This window comes from Tachypleus tridentatus, chromosome 12, assembly GCF_004210375.1.
Source record: "Tachypleus tridentatus isolate NWPU-2018 chromosome 12, ASM421037v1, whole genome shotgun sequence".
Classification (NCBI taxonomy): Eukaryota; Metazoa; Arthropoda; class Merostomata; order Xiphosura; family Limulidae; genus Tachypleus; species Tachypleus tridentatus.
In genome coordinates this window covers 30,426,690-30,446,444 of record NC_134836.1, presented here as the reverse complement: position 1 = coordinate 30,446,444, position 19,755 = coordinate 30,426,690, and the positions used below count along the sequence as shown (strand labels likewise).

Below are 19,755 nucleotides of genomic sequence, written 5' to 3'. Positions count from 1 at the left end.
GACGGCTAGCACAGATAGCCCCTCGAGTAGCTTTGTGCGAAATTCCAAAGAGAATAAATGTTTTTTCTTTTTCATTCTGGAAATTCAAAATTGTTCTTAACCCTAAAATTACAGTATATGCACTAAAGTACTTACGAATCCAGGTCTTGTTTGATTACAGAGTCTCTAATAACACACAAAAAATCACTCACCAATATTACAGATACCCAATCTTCAAAGTGTCGAGGTTTGCTGTTTACATTACGTAAAACAAAGTGAACTCACCATTTTTTATTAGTTTGTTCTCTACACAGTAGCACAGAATTTCCAAATATCCTTACAATATGTGGAGTATGTTAGTAACAAACGGTATTAAAAACAAGTCGATAATTTGAGGCTGAAGAATTATTCGTTATATAAAGTTAGCACTGGAAATGAAATATACAATATCAATAGCATTGTTGAGTAATTTTGATTTAAGTGAAATGCAAGACCATCAGTATGCCCAAATTTATATGAAACAAGAATAACAATTCGTTCCTTTGTTGCTAAGTTTAAGACTACACAATGTCAGCTAACTGCTAATTTCAGTTGTCGTGATCATCTAATGTATCAAAACCAGAATTTAAACGTTATAAGCATAACACCGTAAGTCCGGATAATTACTGCTGAACTGATGGATGGAAGGGCTATTTTAAGTATTAATAAATGTAAATGAATGAATAATAATTGTGATCATTACCAGATTGACTGAATGAAAGTTTTACGGAGTCCAGGTTGTTCAGATAGATATACGTTGGTTGAATATGCCTTACAGACGCTGGGAGATGTTTTCCTGGTTTGATCCAAACTTTGTGTAGCCCAGAGAAGATTCCAGGAAATGTTTATCTGGTATGGTCTAAACTTTTTGTTGCCCTTACAACATACCGAAAGATGTCTTCATAGTTTGACTCAAACTTTGTGCAGTCTCCACTGAATGTCAGGAGATCATGGTTTGCGGTCCATTTGTCAAGGTGTGTGATCCGTTATCGGTTCATAGTTGTTGGTTGAACAAGATCCTTTGGAAGAGGATTGGTTGAATTTCATTGTAAAAGTCTGTTATAAACCTGACTTTAACAAAGAACAAGTATCCCTCAACCTTAAAAACGTTTTAAAGTCACTTGTTGTATTTTGCATAATTGAAAAGAATATAAATCCTCTTACTATTTTTAAAGCATATATTTTGCTTCAAATCGATGTACTGACGTATATGCATTGTAGTATTTATGAATAAGATAGTATAAAATATATATTTAAATATCTATACTCATTAGCAAGTTGATTTTTAGTTTTCCTCTCACTAGGTCGTTTGCTCTGATTGGAAGGCAACATTAAAACTACTATATTCAGAACTTTTTAAACACCTAACGCTAATTTATTCAGTTCATTTCTCAACTCGGTTAAACTGCTCACATTCAAACTTTCTCACAGGTTTGAGTGCGTTATGGTGATGAACACTTTGATTTAGGTTCCTTCCAAATATATCCAATCGAACTGAGAGCCTGTGATTTCGATAGAGTTTGGAAGACAAATGACGCCATGTTTTATGAACTAATGCTGGACAATACATGTGTTCTTCAACTATCAACGTGAAAGTGTCCTTGTCTGTTAAGGTAGAAAATTCATCAGTATGGAATTAAATAATCCATTCGATGTCGCAGTAATGATCTACACATTATCACACCTTCTCCAAGAGCTGGAGTTTGTTAGAATAATACAGATGTCGTCAATTATCTGTTGTGGTTTTCTACATATTTTATTTAACTGTCAGTACAGAATCTGGTGTGCATAACTCATGAGACAATATCACATATTCCTAGTTATTCAATGTCCGCAGATTACACTTTTATAACCATTTTGAAAGCAAACTTTCTTGATTACATCACAGCAAATATTGAGAGAGTAAGCCAAACTGGGCACAGTCTGAGATCTGTTGAGAGAGTAAGCCAAACTGGGCACAGTCTGAGATCTGTTGCACTTTAAACAACCTGTTATATTTCCCTTCGTCACTCATCACCAGGTGATGGTCATAGGTTTTGTGTGATATGTGCACTCCTTTTCATTCCCGCCATTGTTGAAATTAAAGACCCCGCTTTAAATGAATACACACTTGCTAGGTTAGGTTTGTTTGTTTTTGTTTTTGAATTTTGCGCAAAGCTAAACGAGAGTTATCTGCGCTAGCCCTCCCTAATTTAGCAGTGTAAGACTAGAGGGAAGGCGGCTAGTCATCACCACCCACCGCCAACTCTTGGGCTACTCTTTTACCAACGAAAAGTGGGATTGACTGTCAAATTATATCGACCTCACGACTGAAAGGGTGAGCATGTTTGGTATGACGAGGATTCGAACCCGCGACCCTCAGATTAGGAGTTGAACGCAAAATTCAAAAACAAAGAAACATAAATTTTAGGATTGACAAAATCATGGGACTGGTTACATAATCAAACTATTTTGCATATTCACACAACGTAATATTCTGCAGATGTATAAAAAGTCATAATAAAGCCTCTTTTATGATATAGAAAACTATTGCCAGTTTTTTAAAAATATTTTATTCCAAATGTAGTTGATGATTTTGATATTTTTTCCGTAATATGGAAATATTTCCTTTTGTTTAAACATTTCATGCATGGTATGTTTCATGAAATAAAACGTGCTCTATGTTTTAATAATGTCAATTATTTTTTTCCGGATTTTTAGATTAGAGAGGATATTCAGTTTCCAGGAAAGGTAATTAATAAGATATTATGTATTGTAAAAGATGCTTTAACACTGATGGTGGAAATTGAACGACATTTTTATAGTCTTTATGGCAGACGTCTTAAAGGGTTGAATTTATTTGGAATGAAAATGTTTTTTTTTAAGGGTTTCGTTTTCCACATTTCAGTTTGAAAGTGTTAGTTTAGAATTGAGTGCTTCGCTATTCCGAAAATCAAGTTTGAAGTGTTAGTCTTTTATTAGTTTTAAAATATCATAATCTCTTCTATATTGGATTGTATATATTTATAATATTGTGTAAAACTTTCTCCTTGAATTAAGCTTCGTCAAAAGAAGGAACGGAAACTAATGTTCTACTAAAAGATTTTACTTTATTGGAAGCAAGTTGGTTGTTAGAACGAGATGTTTTGTAAGTGATTGTTGTCATCAACGCTCTTATGTTTAGTTTCTTCAGGAAATTTTCATCATTGTGGCTTTTCATTCTACATCTGGCTCAAATCCAAATCTCCCACAACTGGTCGTGTTGGCCGCGAGGGGGCGGAAGACGATTCTTCTGTTTCATTGTACATGTGGTTTTTATCTCTACGTCATACAGTGAGACGTCATTAATGTACTCATACACAAATTATGAAAGACTTTTTTGTCATCGAACTACATGGCTGACAGGGTAACTTGGAACAGCAAGAAGTCAATAAATTCGGCATATTTTTATACCACACATTCTTTCAGAAAGTTAAGACAATAAGTTTTGAGAAAGTTTTGTTGTTACCCAATCCAGAAGGTTTTACCCATTTAACAAGTAATTTCTGAACTCTTAGGTGACCGACATGGACTTCATTTTTTTCCGTTCTGTTTTTCCCAAATCATTTAATACTTATGTAATGAATTTACCGTTATACGTTTATTTTAAAATACTAAACTTGTTTAATTATAGTTTTATTTTTTGCATGTGACGTATATTGTTGATTGTGTACTGCGCAAGTCTCGTCTGTTCTCAAAATTTGTAGAATGTTCTTGAGAGTAAAACAACAATAGTTGTTTTATGAAAACTCTAGCGTGTTCGAACTTTGGTAAATGTTCTAGAACCGAGGCATAGTACTAGAAGAATGTTGTTATTGCTGTTGATCAGTTACAATCAGTGTGCAATAGGTCTAGGAAGCTATACTTGTGATTAACGCCTATTAATCGGAAAAACTGCAGAATTTGACCAAGAACTTTTATAGGTTTCGAATATTACCAGTCGTTCAACTTCAGTAAATTACCTCCAACGTTAGAATTTCTACGAGGGCATTAAATGTCACCATCGGTCAAAGTCAGCCGTGTGAGGCCAATCAAGCTAGCTAGCTTTAGCGAGGTGTGACAATATCAACTCAGGATTAATTTGCTCGGCGTGGACGTAGATCATAAATAAAATATTCAGTTCTATACCAGATATAAGACTAAGTATTGTCTATAAGTTTATAAAGTATTGTATGTAAACCATCATTTGTAATAACTACTAATACACTGTTTGTATATTAAAATATATTTGTGTTAAAAATTGTGTGTATCAATCTTATTGTCAAATATTATAAATTTGATACATATTAACATTAATTAATTCTAAATTCAAATTTCCGGTTATTCAAAACAGTAATACGTAATCTAATAAATTGGAGACTCGCCCGAAATGATAATAAATAAGATTATTGATCTATGAACGTGGTGGTTGTAGGGTCTATAATAACATTTCATTTAAATGTAAAGAAAAAAAAGTCATTAGTGTTGCAATTAATCCACTAATCATTACTGGGATCCCCTACACAGGAAACAAGTAATTATTATTTTCTGGTAAGAGCTATTCACTTAGTGTTGTAACACGGAAAACTATGTAACATTAATCAATATGACGCAGTATGTGGACCCCATAGTACTTTCTATCATAGCCTGTAATAGTACTAACCAACCAGATCCAATTAACACGATTCACAACGTTCATGGCCTAATGACTAGTGCAGTTTACTTGCAATCTACGGACTGCAAGATCTAAACCTATCACCGGACATGCTCGCTCTTTTAGCTGGGTTGTGTTGTAATGTTACGACGAATCGCATCATCAGTTGGTAAAGAATAGACGAAGAGTTGGCAATGAGTGGTGTTGACTAGTTACTTGGCTTCCCTTTAGTGTGTTACTTTAAAATTAAGGAGAAGTAGCGCAGATAGTCTTGAGCAGGTTTGCGCATGATTTTGTTTGTGTTTTTAATTGCCCTACTACCCCCTGGTATTTTCTCTTAACATCAACTTGCGGTCAAAATACAGTTAAATAAAGTAATTCTGTGTTATTAGTATCATGGTGTGTGGGTGGTTTTCTGTGAATAAGTTAATAACCCACACCTAACTTCCTGTTTTAAGTAACAGCACCCACTCATTGGACCACCGAGAGGACGTACGTGTACATTAGAGCAAAGGCTAGAATTTAGAATCCTTAAGTTTAAGTGTAACCGGATATGTCGACTAGTCGCGTGGATGAAAAACATCCAAGAAACTTAGAACTGTCTTATGATGTTAACAAGATGAAGATGTTAACACAGATTTAAAATAACCTGTAGGTGTTAATATATATTTCAATTAACCTGAAGAAGTTGATAAAGATTTAGAATAGTCTGAATATGTTAACGTAGATCTATAATACCCTGAAATTGTTAAAACAGGTTTAGAATAGTCTGAAGACGTTAACATGGATGTGTAATAGCCTGAATATATTAATACAGATGTATAATGCTCTAAAAATGTTAACACACATTTATAATAGCTTGAAGATTCTTAACACAGGCTATGAACAGTATCAAAAATAATAAACAACCTAGAGGTACACGTTTTACACGGTAGCGTATTCTAAATGTTCTTATTATCTCAAAGAATCCTATAAATCTTCATGCGCCAAAGTAAGTAAATTCAATTATCTCACTTGTTTCAGATTCTCTATATTTTGAGTAATATCTTGAATGTTTATAAGAATTATTATCACTTGTGTAACAATTGTTTGTTTGTTTGTTTTTTTTGGAATTTCGCACAAAGCTACTCGAGGGCTATCTGTGCTAGCCGTCCCTAATTTAGCAGTGTAAGACTAGAGGGAAGGCAGCTAGTCATCATCACCCACCGCCAACTCTTGGGCTACTCTTTTACCAACGAATAGTGGGATTGACCGTCACATTATAACGCCCCCACGGCTGGGAGGGCGAGCATGTTTGGCGCAACTCGGGCGCGAACACGCGACCATCAGATTACGAAGCGCACGCCTTAACGCGCTAGGCCATGCCAGGCCCTTGTGTAACAAACTTGACTCAGTACTTTAGCAATTTTGTTTTATTTAATACATTATTACTATTACAATTACTGGGGGCTTGTGGGTTAACCATATGGGTTAACTACCTTATAATAGTTAATAATAGTGAGTAGTTATTACTCTGATTAAACTGTCAAGCATCATCTGCTTTAAATATTTCTATATTTATTTGTGATTTGGCTGTTTTAAAAAAACTTAATTCGTCATACGTTGTTTGTTATTTCTCTCTGACTATCAAAACATGGTTCATTATTACTTCGTAATTGGATTATAATAAAATAGATCTGACTGTTTCATGTATAACACTAGAGACAAAAGTTGTTTTCAGCAAAAGATGACCAATGATTGGTTGAGGAGAAAATCCCCAGAAACTCGCTTACTTTTATAACGTCATTAATATCGTATTGGAGCGTTTGATCACTCTAGAAATGTTCTTGGTTATATAAGAAAAGTTTTATTGTAATTGTTTGAAAACAATTTTACCATTCAATAATGCAGACAATAAAATACACGTTTAGAAGTTTTTATTTTTTAATTGGACACACAAAGATGTATGGAAGCAAACGTAAAAAGGTAGAGATAAAAGAATAGAAGGCTTACCGACAGATGTCTCGGGACAGAGAGCTGTACAGTAGATCGCGAGCGAGCACTAGAGTAATAATTGTAATTTGACAAGTGCAAATTTACAATAATGTAACGAAACGTTCTATTGGATCACAGTGGTTATTATGGCAACGACTACTGTGTGAGAAATAACGTACAAAAACTTTATTGGATCATCAGCACTCATCTTGACAACGGGCATGAGAGCCGCCATTTTGTAAGTTGATAAGTTTCATTAACTCTGACAGAGGGTGAACCATATTATCCTTGAATGAACAGGAAACACCGGAACTCTAGAAACAAAGGGAAATACATTCAACTATACTGATCATATCTCAACAAAGTCTGTTGGAATGAAACAGATCGGAGATCGTTGAAAATAATTTGAGGTCTGCTAAAATGTTCATTTCTTAATTGCAGCTTCTAACGACACAGATTAGAACGTGCACAGTGGTGACTCCAGTATTGTGGATTCTCCTCCCAGGACTCCATACTTCTTTACATTCCATAAAACTGGATTACAGATATGGGAAGTAAAGAAGCACCGTATCCGGGTGAGGTCTAGAATATGATGACAAGCATCTTAAAACAGAAGGCAGAATGAAGATATCAATCCTGTTGTGCAGAAGTAAGAAACAACGTGTCACTGATGATGGTGCAGAAGTCAGAAGGAATCTGTCATTTGATAGAGCAGAATTTAAAAATAAGCAAGATTCACCCAGAATATCATAACTACAATAATAAATTCGCAATACAGTAACTGTAACTTATCCGTCCATATTTGAGCAGCTTCAAACATAATACATCTACATTTTAATATCTATAAATGTAATCCATCTGCAGCTTAATATCTATGATATTAATTCACCTACAGTTTAATATCTACAATAATAATACATTTAAGCTTAGTATCTAAAAATAATCAATTTATAGCCGAATAGTTACGCATAATCCACTTACACACTAGCTGAACATAATCCATCTATAATATTATAGTTACACATAACCCACTCATCAGTTAATACCTTAAAATAACCCACCTAGATAACTAGTATTAAATTATTAAAACGTTCTTGGACTCATGTGGTAGTCGTACCTCATATTTTAATCCGATACTTGTGATTTGATTTGTATTTTAGACCGTTTGTTTTCGTAATTGTAATGAATTATTTATTTTGATTTTTTACGCCAAAGAAAGAGATATAGAGACGTTGGGTTAAATCACTTTTCTAGTTACTTCATCTCTTTCTTGTAAAAGTAGAGAACAAATTAATATAAAGCTATCATTACAGGCAGTCTACAGAATTACAATGCTAAAAGGTGTTCGATTCTTCGCGGTGAACACAAGAGACAGCTCAATGTGGCTTTACTCTAAACCAAACACTACAGTTAGAGAGCAAAACACGAGTAAGGCAGTCTATTAAATATCTTACAGTTAATTTTACGCGAGCACTCTTTGAATGTTAACAGATTAGTAATGCTACTTTAAATTATTTTTAGGCCTAGTTTCAAAGAAATATATGTATATTAGATAAAAATACTTCACTTCAAACTAGTTAAATATAGAAAGAAAAACTATTATATGTAAACAAAGGATTTAAAATAGCTTTCTAGCATAAATCAGTTAAGGAAGACTGTTTTCTATCTACCTCAAATATTTATTCGTCTTTTAAAAGTTTTTAACAACGATAGCATAATAATAATAATAATTTAACGAAATGGATCAAGTCAGTGAAATGAATTTCGTTTTTTGCTAACGACTTGAAGTCGTTCTTTCTGATTCTGTTTAATGTAAGCCTAAATTTGATCAAGCGTATTCTCCAACGTTTTACTTTGTAAACTGGAAAGTTTATAAAGTTTGATACAACTTGCATAGCAGAAATAGTTCTTTTTAAATCCATCAGTACTCTATTTTGTATAGCAACTAATACGTGATTTTTTGTCAAAGGTATGAACTCCTAATTTATATAATAACTAACACATTTTCACATAATTAAGGAAATCGAAAACAATTACACGTTTCACAAATATTCAACTTATTACTATCACAGTTTCAGCTGATGCTGTTTTATTTTACTTGTGAAATCTTGTTAGTTATAATATGTGAGAAACAGTTGCCTCTGTTTTCTTAAATTCTGTAATTATGATGTTTACCAGTTATTGTCAGTCTTAATATATTTTTCCAAAGCTTTCAAACCTCTATTTTATATAGTTTGTTTATTATTAAGCACAAAGCTACATGAAGGGTATCGAAACCCGGTTTTAGCGGTATAGCTCTCCAGATATACTACTGTGCCAGTGGGGGTACTATTTTATACAGAAATTTGTTTTTCTCTATGCTATAAACTCTTACTTTCTTTAGAACCGAATACTCACTCTTCCGAAGCTATTAAACCTTTAATTTCTATAGTAATTAATAAGCACTTTTCAGTAACTGAGACACAATCTTTTCCAAAGCTAATAAGATTTCTGGTTTTCGTGGTAATTGAATTAGTTTCCTTTAAGTTAACAAACTTACAAGTTTCTAAACTCTCACACTTGCTAAGTAGTTACTTCTCTAAGTTATCGAATACATTTTCTAAAGTTATTAAAGTACGATAGTTTCGAGGACTGAGCGAAGTTTTTCATTGCAACTCACTTTAAATTATCATAATTTGTATACACTTCAACCGAAACTTGGCTGTATTACTTTTAAACGAAAAATAGTAAGAATGATTATCAACTCACACATTGTTGTCAACAACAGAAAGCAACACTTCAAAAAAAAAAAAGGTCTTGAACTAAAGGTTAACGGACAAGATAGTCTTACACAACGTTCCCTTTTAGCCACACGAATCAGTCAGACCACGTTGACGTTAAAGACGAGACGTACGCTTAGTAATCACCTCACAAGTCACCATATCAACGAGAAGTCGGTTCTTAGAGCTTTGTCGTCGTTCCAAGTTTTTCTCTTACCACTGTCCAGTGCACTCGCAGACGTCGCTCGTGAAAGTGTGCGTCAGTGGGCACGTGCAACAGGACGTTATAAATCCGATCTGAGTCTAGGACCCACCCCTAACTGTAATTCAACATCCCTAAAGGAACGAAGCTCAGCAAAACTTGAGTCGGCAGTTTGTTTCTCTCACTGCGCTTGAGCTGGTGAGATACCGGTCTCGTGCTGCTGCAACAGCCTGTCTACCTCTGGACCAGATTGATCCTTGTCCTTATAAGGTAGGACTAGCTCGCATGGAGATCCGGGGATTCTACTTTTGGAACCTCTCTCTCTCTGCCCTGTCTTGTTCTATTAATATCTTCTGCTATACAAACACCAGGATCTCCTGGGGGGTGGGATTATCTCTACCCTTGGAGATGGCAAACGTTTCTCAACTAAGCGTGCAAAAGAATTTCATACACAGAGCTTGATTTTTCAGAAATTTCCTTGTGGACTTACGTGTGAATTTGTCCAGTTTTAACTTCTCCACGTGAGATGGAGAATGGAGATTCTCTTCTTCCTTTCAAAGCTCAGTGATAAACCAGTAAAGCTACAGAAAAAAAAAAAGTTTTGTTTTTTAACTTGAGCGTGAGAGTTGGGTTACAACGACACCGTTTACGTTTTATAGCTACTTTGTTACGCAAGTTTTTGTCCTTACCTTTTGTTGGTACATAAACGTGGATTCTGACCTTAGACTAACATTTTGTAGCCGCGTAAACAAAAAACATCTGTATCTCATCCAGGGGTTCACCCTTCACTTCTTAGAAGAGAGATGAGCTACTCTTTGGAAGGGTCCTTCTTACCAGCTACACATATGGAGTATTTTGTGTCCAGTATTAAAACAGTTTCCAAAACCAGTTAATCGAATAAAACTCTGTAGCTTACACCTAATATTCCGTTGGTCGTCTTAAGAAGCGTGTTTAATAATGAGGGTTTTTTCTTCGGTTAGTTTCTAGTTACCCGTTTTAAGAAGTTTTTCTTGGTCAACTACTTTTAGTTACAATGCCTTTATCAGTTACGCCTTTAGTTACAACTTCTTGATGAGTTACTTCATCAGTTGCTCGGTTTACTTACAATTTCTTAATCAGTTACCCTTTCAGTTATAAGTTCTTTATCAGTCAGTTATTCAGTTACAGGTACCAACGTAGTTAAAATTATTATATATTTTATGTTTCAGTTCCCTGCCCATGATAAGTGTATTTCTCACATATATATATATTATATCTATACAAAATACTACTTTAAAACTGGTCTGCCCAACCATTTATTCGTTTGTTTTTGAATTTTGCGCAAAGCTACACGAGAGCTATCTGTGCTAGCTGTCCCTAATTTAGCAGTGTAAGACTAGAGAGAAGGCAGCTAGTCATCACCACCCACCGCCATCTCTTGGGCTACTCTTTTCCCAACGAATAGTGGGATTGAACGTAACATTATAACGCCCCCACAGCTGAAAGGGCGACCATGTTTGGTGCGACCGGAATTCAAACCCGCGACCCTTAGATTACGAATTGAACACCTTAACCCACCTGGCCATGCCGGGCCGTCAATTGTTTGTAGAGAAGTTGTAAAAACCCATTAAACTGAATAGTTACTTCAAATATAAAGGGTCCGGCATGGCCAAGCGTGTTAAGGCGTTCGACTCGCAATTTGAGGGTCGCGGGTTCGCATACCTGTCACACTAAACATGCTCGCCCTTTCAGTCGCCAGGACGTTATAATGCACGATCAATCCCACTATTCGTTGGTAAAAGAGTAGCCCAAGAGTTGGCGGTGGGCAGTGATGACTAGCTGCCTTCCCTCTAGTCTTACACTGCTAAATTAGGAACGGCTAGGGCAGATAACCCTAGTGTAGCTTTGCGCGAAATAAAAAACAAACAAACAAACAAACAAATAAATAGAATCTGTAAAATACTTACCCCCGCCTTTAAAAAGCTGTTAGTGTGTAATAAGAATGACCATCAGTTCTTCAACGTTGATGATACCAGTAACTAGATTAATTCCTCTGGTCAGTAATTCAAAATCTGGGACGGCGACAGATAGCTTTATCATAAGCACAAAATGCACATACTTTACGGAATGTCTTAAGTCGGTTAAGCCTGCAGAGGTAGTATTAAGACTGTCGTGAACGTTAACGAAGTTTGAAGGAATTATCTAACAAAGATTTTAAGGCCGTGAAAATGATATTATGAGAATATTGTACTAGGAACCCTCAAAACGAAAGCGTTTTAAGACAGAACTCTAGCGATCTGAAAGGTGTTGATAAGACACAACTTACCGATATTTTTATCATGTGCATAGTTCACAAGTACAGGCGATATTATCCCTATTTTGCCACCGTACATTGCTTATTTTTTTATTCAATAGCCCGATATTAGTGATCCAGTTATAGACAGCGTGCTCTCGTCTGGAGAGAGAGGATTAGGATGACTCATAACAGTTTTTTTCAGCTGTTTATAGATGGTTTTGTGCTGAACAATTTGATACTTCTTGGCCAACAAGGAACGGCCTCGTCAAGTGGGTCAGCTTAGAATATATTTATTAGAAACGGAAGTAACGGTTTCCATGGCTACGGGTCATCATGATTCATCGCACAGTTTCTACGTTTAAGCAACACGTCACCTCAAACAACAGACAAGGTCGAGTACTAACGAATAAGACATTTAATTATCTTGGTAGGTGAAACCGAAACGACGAATGTCGCGCTGACAACACGTGTGTGTAAAAAAAAACAAAAAAAAATCCTGTGATTATGTTGTTAAAGGAAGCATCGACGCTATTTCGCAAGCATTAGACGTGTAAAGGATTTGACAAAATGTTAGCAAGTATAGTTCAGTGACAACGTGAATCTGACATAAAATCATCTTTGTGGATACTATATAAAACAATATATATATACATATTCAAATAAATATTTTATTCTAAATGCTAAACATTATTTTAAGGAATAAAATAAATCCTGCAATGAAAGAAAATGAAAACCTTTATCCACGTTGTGTAACATCTGATGCTTTTAAACTATTTGTTTTTATAATTTTAAAATAAGCTGATTATAAATAACCACAGATAGCAGTCACTTGTTTTGAGTTGGAATATAAACATTTATAATCTAAAGACAAGATCTGAATCCTAATATTTCTGATTTAACTATAAACTCACGCCCTTTATCAGCTTATCTAAACCCAAAAACACAGCCCTTGATCACGTTATCAACATATCGAATCACGTCGTGATCTATTTCATTAGTTAACTTATCGGGTGATTTACAGTGTCTTGCAAAAGTATTCGTCCTCCTGCAAAGTTTCCACATTTTGTTGCCATCTGAGTTCACAATCATAAAACTTTCCAATGGGACTTTTATATTTAAAATCCACACAATCTATCCCTCACTGAAAAAGCTAAAGAAACGCTGATATTATGTAAGTAAGTTAAATTTTCGAAGAAATTTAGAATATTCTCAAATGCATAAGTATTCAGTCCCTTTGCTACGGCAACCTATCAGCTCAGATGCAAAATATTAGTTTAAAAATTCACAGAATTAGAGCAGATTACAAGGATGTTTCAAAGTTGCTGATTATTCCTTTGAGTACAGTGAAGTTCATCATTAAGAAGTGAAATGAGCTTCATACCACCCAGTCTCTTACCAGATCAGGCCACCCTTCCAAACTAAACAGCTGGGCAAGCAGGAAACTACTCAGGGATGCCACTCTAAAGCCAACATTGACTTTGAAAGTTTTGCAAAGTTTCATGTCTGAGATGGGAATGAATGTTTATAGATCGACGTTATTATAGTCCCTAAACAAGCTGGCCTGTTTGAGCTAGTGGAAAGGAAAAAAATACATTAAGGAAAGATAATCATCTTAAACCTTGTATGGAGTTTGCGACAAAGCGTGTCAATGATACTGCGGACATGTGGCAGAAAGTGTTGTGGTTAAAATCAGACAGGACAAAAATGAAGCTTTTTGGTCTAAATTCAAAACGTTATGTCTGCTGCAAGCCCGACACGCGCATCACCCACTCAACACCATATCAGCTGTCAGACATAATGGTAGTTGCATCACGTTATGGGAATGTTTCTCATCAGCAGGGACTGAAAAGTATTCCTCAATCATGATTGAGGAAAAGATGAATAGTGGAAAGTACAGGCGAATCCTAGAAGAAAACCTGCTCGAGTCAACCAGAAGTATAAAACTGGGTCAAAATTTCATATTTCAGCGGGACAATGACCCAAAACAAAAGGTCAAAGTCACACTGAAGTGGTTTCAAATGACAGAAGTGAATTTTCTAGAGCAGTCTAGTCAAAGTATTGATTCAGTCCAGTGGAACATTTATAGCAAGACTTGAAGATTGCAGTCAACTTATTTATTTACTATATCTGGCGTTCTAAATTATCAATATCGTTAGTTTATTTGTTTTTTATATTATCTATTTCTTTATTTCAAATATCTGATGTTTACGATTCTCCGTTTCTTTATTTGATGTATTTGATGTTTATATTATATATTTCTTTACTCAGTCTATCTGTTGTTTTATATTACTTTCTATTTCGTCATTGTATCTGGTGATTGAGATCATCAATTCCTTTAGTCAGTCTATCTGCTGTTTTATGTTACTTTCTATTTCGTCATTGTATCTGGTGATTGAGATCGTCAATTCCTTTAGTCAGTCTATCTGCTGTTTTATGTTACTTTCTATTTCGTCATTGTATCTGGTGATTGAGATCATCAATTCCTTTAGTCAGTCTATCTGCTGTTTTATATTACTTTCTATTTCGTCATTGTATCTGGTGATTGAGATCGTCAATTCCTTTAGTCAGTCTATCTGCTGTTTTATATTACTTTCTATTTCGTCATTGTATCTGGTGATTGAGATCGTCAATTCCTTTAGTTAGTCTATCTGGTGTTTTATATTACTTTCTATTTCGTCATTGTATCTGATGATTTAGATCGTCAATTCCTTTAGTTAGTTTGTCTGGTGTTTTATATTACTTTCTATTTCGTCATTGTATCTGGTGATTGAGATCGTCAATTCCTTTAGTCAGTCTATCTGCTGTTTTATATTACTTTCTATTTCGTCATTGTATCTGGTGATTGAGATCGTCAATTCCTTTAGTTAGTCTATCTGGTGTTTTATATTACTTTCTATTTCGTCATTGTATCTGATGATTTAGATCGTCAATTCCTTTAGTTAGTTTGTCTGGTGTTTTATATTACTTTCTATTTCGTCATTGTATCTGGTGATTGAGATTGTCAATTCCTTTAATCAGTCTATCTGTTGTTGGAGATTGCCTATTTGTTTATTATAAATCTGGTGTTGTATATTATTTGTTTCTTTACTTAGCCCATATGGTGCCTTATATTTTCTCTAATTCATAATTTACAGTATCGGATATCTTAGATTATCTCTTTGTTTAGTCAGTCTTTCTGGTGTCTTAGATTATTTATTTGTTTATTTAGTTTATCTGGTGTTTTAAATTATTGATTTTGTTAGTCAGTCTATCTTTATTTAGTGTATCTGGTGCTTTGGATTACCTCTAGTTCATTATTTAGTCTATCTGGTTTTATGACTGATTTATTTTCCTTTTTGTTTACTGTTGTTTTAGGTAACTTATGTTTCTTTACCTGTTCCTTTAATTACTTTGTATGACATATCAGGTTATGTCTATTTCCTTGTTTATGTTTAGCTTGTGTTTTATGTCACTTCTCTTTGTTGATTAAGTCTGTAGGAGTTTTTTATATTTTTTACTTGATCTATTATGAATTACCTCTGTTTTTTATTTAGACTGCCTGATTTTACATATTGTTTCTATTTAGTTAGTTGTTCAGTCTGGTGCATGTGACATCCAAATGTCTAGTTTACGAAAAATCTTCATTGATTTAAAAATCTCACATTTATTTAAAACTCAGAACCTAAAATCGCTTGTTTTCGAAATCACGAGATCTTAGAAGAGAGTGGAGGTGAAACTTAGTTTTCTTTCCACATCATAACGGTTTTGAATATAAGATATAATGGTCCATTTAGAAGTCGAATTTGGGAGGCGCAGGTGTTTTTGAAAAGTATTCTGTGGAACCAAGTATCGTGAAGGTTTTCCAGATTGACGAGGCTTATGTGAATGAGCAAACTAAGCAGTGACATAAATTAAGAGAAACTAACACATTCAGTCTATAGGAAGAAATTCGTTACACCATAGTATATGGTAGCTCGTTAATCTTGAAGGAAGATGTCTTCACCAGACAGTAGGTGAACATTCAGTTGTGTCTACCTTCACTATCAGGTGAAAATCTGAATATTCGGGGGTAAGGCTAAGTGAGTGTGTTTGGAATTTCGCGCAAAGCTACTCGAGGGCTATCTGCGTTAACCGTCCCTAATTCAGCAGTGTAAGACTAGAGGGAAGGCAGCTAGTCATCACCGCCCACCGCCAACTCTTGGGCTACTCTTTTACCAACGAATAGTGGGATTGACCGTCACATTACAATGCCGGGCATGTTTGGTGCGACCAGGATTCGAACCTGCGACCCTCAGATTACGAGTCGAACACCTTGATGCGCTTGGCCATGCCGGGCCCAAGGCTAACTGAGCATTCAGTTGTATCTGCTTTCACTTTCGTTGAAATAGGTATCGACAAAACTTAATATTTTAAATAAAATTAGAGCAGGAAGATAAACATAATAATATAATACAAAACATATTAGCGTGTTTCACTTGTTTGAACAAAAATAGTATGGAAAACCTTTAATTAAAAGAGACGTATATCGTTCATAACTTCCATTCGATATTGCTTTATACTTGTAAAATAGAAAAGTAAAATTACACATCTGCTAAAAAATGGAACACTGGTAAGAGTTTTTAACTAAAGTACAATAACTGTGTAAAGTTATTGTGAAATGAGGTTTTGGTTTGTCGGTGTACTTGAAACAACGATATTTGTTTGTTTAACCTTAAGCACAAAACTACACAATGGACAATCTGTGGTCTGCTCACAACAGGTATCGAAACCTGGTTTTTAGCGTTGTAAGTCCGTAGACAAACTGCTCTACTACAGGGAGGCAAACAGCGATTTAACAATGTTTATATTTTATTCAAATTTTCATCTTTCTTACAAACATTGTCTTTAAAGGGTCAACAACTTGGAATGATTAACCAATTAAGATAGTTCTACACCCACATATATGTTAAACGTCATTAAGGTAAATAAATCTAATTAATTCACTCTAATTCCCCATAATTATAATTAGTAGTTTTCACTGACTATTAAACAGCGTCATTGTAGCTAATCGTTAATGATGGATTTTTTTTTTATTTCAAAATGTTTTTGGAATAAGTATGTGTTTAGTTGCTCTGTTTCAATTAGGCAACCGGATGGTACTAATAAATAAGCTTATATTATTTTACTGCTATTTTATATGTAACCATAAAGTAAATCGCGTTTAACATGTTTATTTCACCCTTCCGTAATTAAAATATATTTATTAGGATCTATACAAATATTGTTTTACTCTACATTTTCTGCACGTAATGACCAGGCTTGTGAAGGTCTAAAGTTTGCGGTAGTTGTCTAGCTTTCACTAAGGTTACATACCTAAACGCTGGCGCAGATAGCCTAACTTCTTTGTGTTATAAAACACCAGTCAACCTGTGACGCTTATACTTGTCCTTCTGTCATGCTCTCCTGGAGTGACGTCATACCCACTTCACGAGACCTACAAAGTTCTATGAACTAGGGTTTATTTCCCTTGAATATATTTAACGAAAACGAAATCTGAGGTAAGTAATTTGGAATTGCAGGATACTGTTCTAGTGATTTTTTTTTTTCTGTTGCTCGTGTTTTCCTCTCGTGCTCTAGCATACATGACGAAACACAGAAGGCGGTCATCATTGGTAAAGTATTCGGTTCATGTTTATTTGAAAAAGAGAATTATTTAGTTGTTCGTAATTGCTCTTTGCCCATTTGCTCCAAGTGTGTTCAACTTATTTTCCCCGCAATATTTCATGAAAATGTTGTACTGCAGCACTGTCGTTGGATATTTGGGCTTGTTAGATCACCTTTTAGAGACCTCTACCGTTAGCAACTTCCATATGATATATGAAGTTCTACCGTATTTGTAAGATTTTTAAAATTCCCTATATTGTGATTCTAACTGACATGAAAATGATAATATTTTGATCTCCAAATAAACAATACAAGAAGATACAGTCTTATAACTTTCTGTGGAACATCTGTACGTCCAGGTTCTGATATCCTTTTGTGTTGAGGACAGATAGCAAATTGTGTAGTTTTGCGCTTAACTTCAAACAAACAATCATTATGTTTGAACACCGTATATTGTCGTTCGAGTAAAATAAACTTAGCATAAGGTAAAGGAATCAATATCTGCGCCAGAGTTTCAGTGGATATCATTGTTCAGAACTACTTCTAGACGTAAATTTTTCAAGATGTCAAAGGCATGGCCAGGTAGTTAAGGCGCTGGACTAGTAATCTGAAGGTCGCGGGTTCGAATCCCCGTCGCACCAAACATGATTGCCCTTTCAGCCGTGGGGGTGTTATAATGTGACGGTCAATTTCACTATTCGGTAGAAAAAAGTAGCCCAAGAGTTGGTGGTGGGTGGTAATGACTAGCTGCCTTCCGTTTAGTGTTACACTGCTAAATTACGGACGGCTAGCGCAGATAGCCCTCGTGTAGCTTTGCGCGAAATTCGAAAACAAACAAAATGCTAATAATGTCATTTCGTGCTAAAAGTCTTAAATAATTGTTCAATACGTAACATTTAGAGATGTGGTATTTTTTTCGTTAGCCACGACTATGTTCGTCGATCTCTTAAAACTTTTATTAAGTTAAATTACATCACATACCAAGTAACAGTAAACTGTCTACTTTCACTTTCATTATCAAGCTGTTCGTATTTTGCTTATGTTTAGCCTCATCATGTATATCATTGTATCATTTTTATATATATCATATTCTTTTTACACGTAATCACTTTTACTTATCTAACTTATTTCCTTTTTTATAATCAAAACTTGTATCAACGTTAGCTTAATCCACTTAATTTGTTTTTAAATTGTGTGATCAATCTTAACCCAGTCCTGTTTTTTGATCGTTTGCACCAAGCTCTCAATTTATTTGATCAATTTCACGTTTCCACATTACTTTCGTATATCTGTATACTTATTTAGAGTCTAATCGTTATATTTTACTTCATACTTTATTCATTGTACAATTTGTTTATTCTGTTGTTTTTTTTTTGTATTTTGTTTCCTCAGTCACTTTCTGTTTTTCTTGCATACACTAATTGTTGTTTATTTATGGGACACCTTATTTCTATAATATGTTTCGTATTTCTTGTTCACCTTTTATTTTGTATCTTTCTTTTTCATCATGTACTTGTTTTTATTTACCGTATGTATATTCTAATTATGATTATGTATTTTGTTAATTTTTACTTTTATCTTCTGTTTATGTGTATATTGTTTATAATTTCTCCAGTTGATATGTCTTATGCGACATGTCACTTATTTATTTAACGCATCATAACGTGTGTTTTTTAATTTTGTTCATGATTAATTATATTTGTGCACATCTTTACCGTATCACCTGTTTCTTTCGTTTTACACTTACACCCTTGTGCAAATTAATTGAAACAAGACGGAAAATTACGATTTTTTCAATTTTTTTGCGTTTTATTTCTGAGAATCCAAAAATTACTCACAAATTTATACATAATATGACCACCTTTATTTTTCAGAAGATCATTAATCCGCTTTGGCATCGAGTCCACGAGTTAGTTGACTGCAATCTTTACTAATTTTTGGACTCGGTACCACACCTCAATTATGGCCTCAATTAGCTTATCTTTCGTAGTACAGTCTTTTCCCCGAATTATTTCTTTACAAATTGCCCAAATATTTTCAATAGGATTTAAGTCCGGAGAGTTTCCAGACCAGTCTAGCACCTTTATTCGCGTTGTAGTCATAAAATTCTCCACAAGTTTCGATGTGTGGCACGGAGCCAAATCTTGCTGAAAAATGCCAGATCCATCTGGAAATCTCTTTTTCAATTCTAGAACGACTCTTCTCTGCAAAATTTCGATGTACTGTGGTCCTCGCATCATACCTTCTATGACAT

The 19,755-nt window shown here is 34.6% G+C and overlaps 1 long non-coding RNA gene across 1 annotated transcript; it reads right to left on the bottom strand.

Moving 5' to 3' along the window:
• Positions 1 to 244: 244 nt before the first annotated feature.
• LOC143235458 (uncharacterized) lies at positions 245 to 12,233 on the bottom strand. The gene is made up of 3 exons (XR_013019200.1): positions 11,551 to 12,233; positions 9,392 to 10,185; positions 245 to 7,339 (listed from the first exon to the last, which is right to left on the bottom strand). It is a non-coding gene; the product is annotated as an uncharacterized LOC143235458 (long non-coding RNA).
• Between the last annotated feature and the right edge of the window lie 7,522 nt (positions 12,234 to 19,755).